The sequence below is a fragment of the Lichenostomus cassidix genome, chromosome 1Aa (assembly GCF_008360975.1).
Source record: "Lichenostomus cassidix isolate B80296 chromosome 1Aa, HeHo_3.0, whole genome shotgun sequence".
Taxonomy (NCBI): domain Eukaryota; kingdom Metazoa; phylum Chordata; class Aves; order Passeriformes; family Meliphagidae; genus Lichenostomus; species Lichenostomus cassidix.
In genome coordinates, this window is record NC_139480.1 from 27,112,648 (window position 1) to 27,119,772 (window position 7,125).

General features: G+C 35.2%; 1 long non-coding RNA gene across 1 annotated transcript; it reads right to left on the minus strand.

The window, feature by feature from the left end:
- Window positions 1-352: 352 nt before the first annotated feature.
- Window positions 353-6,778, minus strand: LOC146443357 (uncharacterized). The gene is made up of 4 exons (XR_014856034.1): window positions 6,443-6,778; window positions 5,296-5,354; window positions 4,494-4,557; window positions 353-538 (listed from the first exon to the last, which is right to left on the minus strand). It is a non-coding gene; the product is annotated as an uncharacterized LOC146443357 (long non-coding RNA).
- Window positions 6,779-7,125: the final 347 nt, after the last annotated feature.

Sequence of the window (7,125 nt, forward strand, 5' to 3'; positions counted from 1 at the left end):
TGTTTCATGTAAAAGTCTGTACTCAAATCAAAATAAAGTACAGGTGAGTGACTCATACAACATCTATCAGCTCTAGCATAGAGAAAAAGGAAATTGTATTGAAATGGGATGTTCCAATAAAGAGGCTGTACCTCTGATCATGCTAAAACTTCTTCCACACTAGCATTATTTATCTGGCACTCCTAAAGATTATTGACTCTTTCCTCCTTCTACAGTGAAACAATTCCATGGGAGAGTTAGTTCTAGCAGGGAGAGAGAAGCCAAACCACAGCTAGTGACCCAGACAACCTTGTACCAGCACTGTGCTGACAGAACGTATTTCTAACTGAAGCACAGGAACACTGACCTTTGAGGGTCATTTTTCAAGGAATAGCATTGAAAACAACAGGTCTAGGGATGAGGGAGGGAATCCATGGAGGAACTAGGTTTTTCCAAAATCTCAAGTCTGAGAATGATTGAATCTTTCTTGTCTCAAGAAAATTCAATTTCTATATAGCTTGCAGATGCTTCCCAACAACAAAACAGCAAATCTTCCATACTAGGGGAAAAAAATGAAAGAGCAATTGTATTTCAAGATACAGCAAGCAGAAATTTGCTTTAAGGGTTCTGTAATCTTTAAATCTTAATATTTTCTTTGTGTGAGAGACTTACCTTCTTGGTATTAAAACTAAATTTGATATATTGTCAATCTTGTGTTAAGTAATCAGACCAAAAAAAAAAAAAAAAAGAAAGAATGTCTAATAAAGCAACGTACAAGTATGCCAATGATTTACACTTTTCAACTAAACAGTCCGCAGCCTGATAAAGTGGATGGAAATGAAGGTGAAATTTAAAGGAAACCTCAATATTTGGCACCAAACAGTGGAGTTAGAAAATGCAGGATCTTAATATTTTAGTAAAATGTTATCAACAGTAAATTTTCTGTGCTCTAAAAGGCTATTACAGTTCAAAATATGTTAGCACATATTAAAACAATGACTATATTGCTCATTTCAAGTACATCAGGGTTTCACAGAGCACCAGAAAGTCACCATCCCTGCTGTGATCATAGATTACAGAAAATAGAGGATGTAGATTTTCATGCTTCACTGAATATATTTTTATTACATTTAATGTTATTTAAATGATTGCAGACCATTTTTGAAAAATTGGTGCTGCATCCCTGCCCAGAACCCTTAATGAAAGACTGTGGCTAGAGCAGTGAAATACATGCTAAAGGCTATCCAATTATTGGCATGAAAATTGCAGAACTTTCATCTGTTATTATTGCAATGTATGTTGAACCTAATGTTTGAGAACAGCTAAAAAAATTAAATAAAAATAATGTTGAATAAATCTTTTTTTACCCAAAAATTAAAAAGAGCCACATACTTTACAAAGTGAATCTGTGAGCATTGAAGATGAAATGCTACAGAGTCTTTTCTATAGACTGATTAGATTTCTCAGAACTCTTAATCTTAAAACATAGGAAGAATCAGCTACATTTTTTTAATCAGTACAGATAATCAGAAAAATAAAGGCCTTTACAGGTATCTGTCACTCTGCAGAATGAAACCTCCTGCAAGGCACAAGAAGGCTGAGCAATTGCATTGTATTTTGCTTTACAAATTTCCTGTAGCCATGAGAGGAAACCTGAACAGGTCAGAGGGGGTGTGAGAAAAGACAAGGAAACTGGCTCTGAGCAGAGAAGTGACATACACGATGAAAAAGCAGTTCTGCAGGTTAGTGGAATAGGATTTGGGGCTGAACAAACATAAAAATATATTTCTCCAATTTGAATTTCTATAACAGAATCAACCTCTTCTACTGTGAATTGCTTAATTATCCAATCAGAGCAACAACAGGCTGCTTGAGCATATGTAATCTTTTCACCTCTATCTTTAAACAGATGGACCTGCTGAAAGTCCACAGTAAGTTTGCAACATCCTATTAGAATGTGAAAACAATAAAAAGAAATGATTTTAGGTGTGAATACAGCAAATTAATTCTTTGCTGTTAATACCTATGTTTTAAACTGAAATTTTAAAGTAGAAATTCGCATTGTTCAGATTTGAATGAAAAAGGAATGACATCTAGTGGCACATCAAATTAGTTACTACTCTGCCATGGTAGTAAAGAAAACTGTAAGGAAATCCATCGTCTAGTTGCAGTAGCATGGAATTTAATAGAATATACCCTAGTAATCTTTATCAGTTTGCTTCACTATGCATCTATTAGAGAAATTACTGGGCAAACCTCTTTCTTGGAAAAGCTAGGGGTATATATGTAGGACTGAGCCTAAGAAAAAACAAAATTCAAAAGGGGCACATTGTCAAAACAAAATATTTAAACTTTATTCCTAAATATGACTGCATGCAAAAAAGCAGCATAAAATGCATGCTTTTACATATTAAAAAAGCCCTACAACAGTCCAAGAAAATTCCTGTCTTTGCAATTTTGGTTTATTTGTGGCAATGTTGGGTGAGCCTCAGTACTAGAGATAGAATAGTTAGGAATGCTTTCTGATTCATATACTTTTTCCAAAATATACTAGTTCTTTCCTGGTCTCATTGTACAATCTAAATAGAACACTTGAGGAAATTACTACTTTTTTACTATCACTTAATGCTTTCTAAAATTTATTCTTTAAATTATGCAAGAAAAAAAGATAAACAAGACAAAGAATAACATCATCCAGAGATAATGACCACATCAAAAATTTAGACCAGACTATTGAAGAGATCTGTTTTTCTTCAAACTTGATATTTTGGGAGGATATTAATTATTTTAATGAAACTGTATTTGTGGTTTGTTCTCAAATATGCAGTGATTCACTGGGGCAGACTGTGTGTTATGATGGGGAATACAGACTATTGTGTTATGGCCATATCAGATAGGGGTAGTAAAGGCAAAAGAACATTTGATGCAGTACCAAACCACAGGCAAATTTATCAGTATATTTTCTGCTGATTTCTCCTTTGCCTTTCAAAAGCTGCAGTACTAACAGAAAAAAAAGTCACAGTCTTTAGTTGATATTGAATGAAACATGCTGTGAATAGAGATCAGATCCCCTCAAACCTCATTTATTGCCAAAACTTGACTTGTGTTGCAGCTTTGATAAATTACAGCAATTTCCAAATGCATGATAGGGATTCAGGGAGATATGGCATTTGCTATCATGACTGATATGCAGCTGAAGACTGTTGGATGATTTAAATTCATAAGTGCATTACTTTTTGTTGAGTTGTTTTCTATGTAGAATATTGGCAGGTATATTTCACTTGCACTTGAATCTCTGCTTTTAGAAATATGAAACTTTATGAATGTTTCTTCTGTACTTGGGAAAAAGAAAACAACCAAAAAAGGCATACTGACAAGCATTCAAATAAGACTAGCAGAGACGTATTCTGTTTACATTTCATTTTATCTAAAGATTATTAAACTTTTACATTGAAATTATATCAATGTAGTTTCATGTGTAACAGTCTAACTTCATAAAATACATTGGATGAAAACTAAGCATTGATTAGCCTAACACTGCTTCAGTCCTAACTAATGAGCAACCTGTAGACTAGGACAATATATTCTCTGCATCTCCCATACTGGAGTCCTACTCAATCAGTACGTCTCTTCAAGATTTCCAGGTCCTGGGCCCACAAACATTGAGGGGGTTTTTGTACTTTTTAAATCTGGCTGCTGGCTGAACAGGCAAATCCCTACTTCTGTAGGTGGCCACGGCATGAACACTGAAATGGAAGAGCTGTTACTATTGAGTGAACATAAATAATATATATATAGCAATATTCCTCTAACCTTCAATAGCAAGTTGGAAATTATTGTGTTAAAGGGTTATTTCACAAATAATTGGAACAATTGTGTTGAAAGTTAATCCATGATCCTTCCTTACATGTAAGAGTTCTGGATTTCACCTTTGCATTGGACAAAAAATACTCCAGGATTCCCATATAGAAGAGGCTACAACTTCATCTCCAGCTACTGCCTTAATTGCTGTTAAAGATCTTGGGTCTTTAATATAAGTTTTCTCAATGGAATTAAAATTCTGTAGGTCCTTATATGCTAATAAACGATTTTCATTCTAACCCTCTTTCCTGTCAAGCTTCATTAATTTTTTCATGTCCTTATTTCATCTACTTCTGTCTCCTTATCACCTTCCTCCTATTCTTCCTTCCTTCCTCCATGCTGATACAGTTCCACTCTCTTTGCCTGCCTTCCATTTTTTCTCTCATCATGTCAGTTTGAATCTAAAAATTTTTCTCAGATAATACATCACATTTCTAGGTGCTTCTGAAGTCACTTGGTTATAGACTTATTAACCTGGAATGATGAGGGCATAACACTAGTTGAGGTAAGTCATTACCAAGCTTCCATTTCTTCCATTATTTATCTGATGAGTTTCATAGAGAAAAACTGCCTAAATCTCCTCTGAAATGAGAAAAAGAAGTGCAGATTTGAGAAGGTAAAATATATTATATTAAAAAAAAAAAATATCTTACCAGTCTCAGATCAGAAACACACTATAGATTTCATTCTTTCTGGCTGAAGTTAATGCCAAGTCTTCTGCAAAATGTAATGAGATAAGAATACATTTCAAATTTCAAATGTTGAAAAGCACACATGACAGAATTAATCAGTATCTCTAAATGTATTGCAGCAATTAACTCTTTTTCCAGAGAAGATGAATCCAAGCAACATTTTTGGTGGCAAACCTTTGATTTCAGCTCAGTACTACTAAACTAAAGCTTTCTTCACGCAGCAGTGCTACACCATCATTTAGTACACTGACACACATGTTTTGGTGAAAGTTAACCCAAAACATTTATTTCATCAAGAATTTCTCACAATAGAATTGGACCTTACACAAGCTACTCCAGAAATGTAGAAGTGACCCACACTTTGTAAAAGTAACTGCCTCCATATTTTCTCCTGATTTCCAAATACACTAACAGAAAGACTTAGGTTCAACCAGTTAACAGAAACAAACTGGCAGCTAGACATCACTGATAAAAAGTTATTTAAATAGTGAATAGTATGAATTTTCAGCTGGGGAGACAGTGCCTTAATAGCAGCCACTAGTACATGTTTTTCGACTGACTTAAAAAAATTACTTCAATGCTGAATAAGCAGAGAGGTGTTATACCCCTCCTTCCCTTCCCATAGATATAGAGAATACACATAAAACTGTTCTTTTGTTATTCACATCTATTGTGCAAGCTGCTGAGAAACAAGCTATTTCCACTATCATTTTTTTTCATGTTGCAAAGACATTTGTTTTTGAAGTTCTAAAGAGATACTTACCCTTTCCCCCGAGGTAAAATTTTTCCCAGATACAATTAGGCTGAATCTCAATGATTTATCTAAAAGAAGATGTAAGCAGCTCATTTTTGCAGTAGTTAGCATATTAAAAAGGCACAGATAAGGTTCTTCCCCATAATGTTTCTGGGGTTACTGCACTATTTCACACACAGAATAAATGAGGCACAGTAAAAAAAAATAGTTTTCATTAGGAGATAATGTGAGATAGGAACAATCTTCAGGAACTAAAAAAACAATGGGATCTATGGATTTGAGGAACAGACTAGATGCAGAAAGACCTGGATTATATACTTGGCTCTGCTGCTCTTTACTCAGCTGCATAACTTCAGCCAAGTTATTTCACACTTTGTGACACCCCATTTGTCTTGGTTGTTTTGCAGGTATTCTAAAGGGCTGCAATTCTAAAGGTTGCTAGAAAGGAAAAACACCATTGACATATATGCAACCAGAAGTGTGTTCTAACTCTTGGACAAAGGATGTTTAGTCACACTTCTAGACTCCTTATTTCCTCTTTGCTGGCAGTGCAGTGACTCACCACTCCACACAGTGGCTTCAGAAACAGGGCTTCTCCATTAGGAAGCCTGGGCACTGTAATTTCTGTGCTTTATTTTAGCTTGCTGAGATCAGGTGTGTCACTGCTAAGTGCTGCAAAAGATGAGCTGCAGGCTCCGTAGAGAAGTGCCCAAAATCTCTCCTTTAGGTATATCAAGAGCAGCATTCTCTACTCCCAGTGACTCTGCCAGCAACTGAGAGTGGCTTACAGTCTTGACACAGTATTGATTCAACAAAATGTTTATCCCCTTTTCAAAGATTAATTGGCTTCTTGAATGTGAGTTGTTGTGTCAGGGCAGTTGTTGGGTCTCTCAAAAGAACCTAGAGACTGTAGCATGGCTGCTGTCACCTGTCCCCATGCAGGTTGCTGCAGGCACACTCCAACACGTAGACATGTTGCATAGCCATCAGAAATCTGGAATGAAACGTTCATCCTTCTGAATGCATCATCTAGATGTTCAGCTGAGAATCTCTATCTTGAAGCACAGTAATTCAGTAATAATAAAATGGCTCCATCTGAACTTTATTAGCTACATGCATATTCTATGTAGAGACTTTTAAAAAACACATTATTTACCTAATAGGCTATAATGACTCCTTCAGTGCCTTTATAGTAGACTACATAATTTCTTCTGACTTCACGGATCATTGACATGATAGATAAATTCTTCTTTCATTCTCCTGCAGGCACATAACTTCCATTATCATTACTGAGACTTACAAACACATACTGAGAAGAGAACATAACCCTTATTGGTATTTGTTACCCAAAGCAGCACATTTGAATTAACCTCTCTATTACAAAGCAGCCAAGGACAGATACTAACAATCAGATTGTTCAATGATATCCACTATCCACTGTGTATTTATTTTATTTATTATCACCATCATACTTGAAAAAATGTACAGTGGAAGAATCATTAGAATACAGGACGATGAATCTCTAATTCCATATCTAGAAATAAATTTCCGTGTGACTTTCAACAAGCTGAAACCTCTTTAATATTTGTGTAACAAGGATAATGCATCTTACCATGTCTGACTCAAAGGGGCCTTCTAATGCTTAATTGATATATGTTTGCAAACCTCTACCAGATTGTTAAACAAAAGACAGTGTTTATGTGGTAAAAGAGCTTGGACTACCCCTCAGAGGCATTTTCACAATATGAACTAAAAGAAATTGTGTTTAAAGGAAATGTTTCTTGCATTAACATTCCTAATAACATAAAAAGAAACAGGCGTTGAAAAGGTTACCCCTTT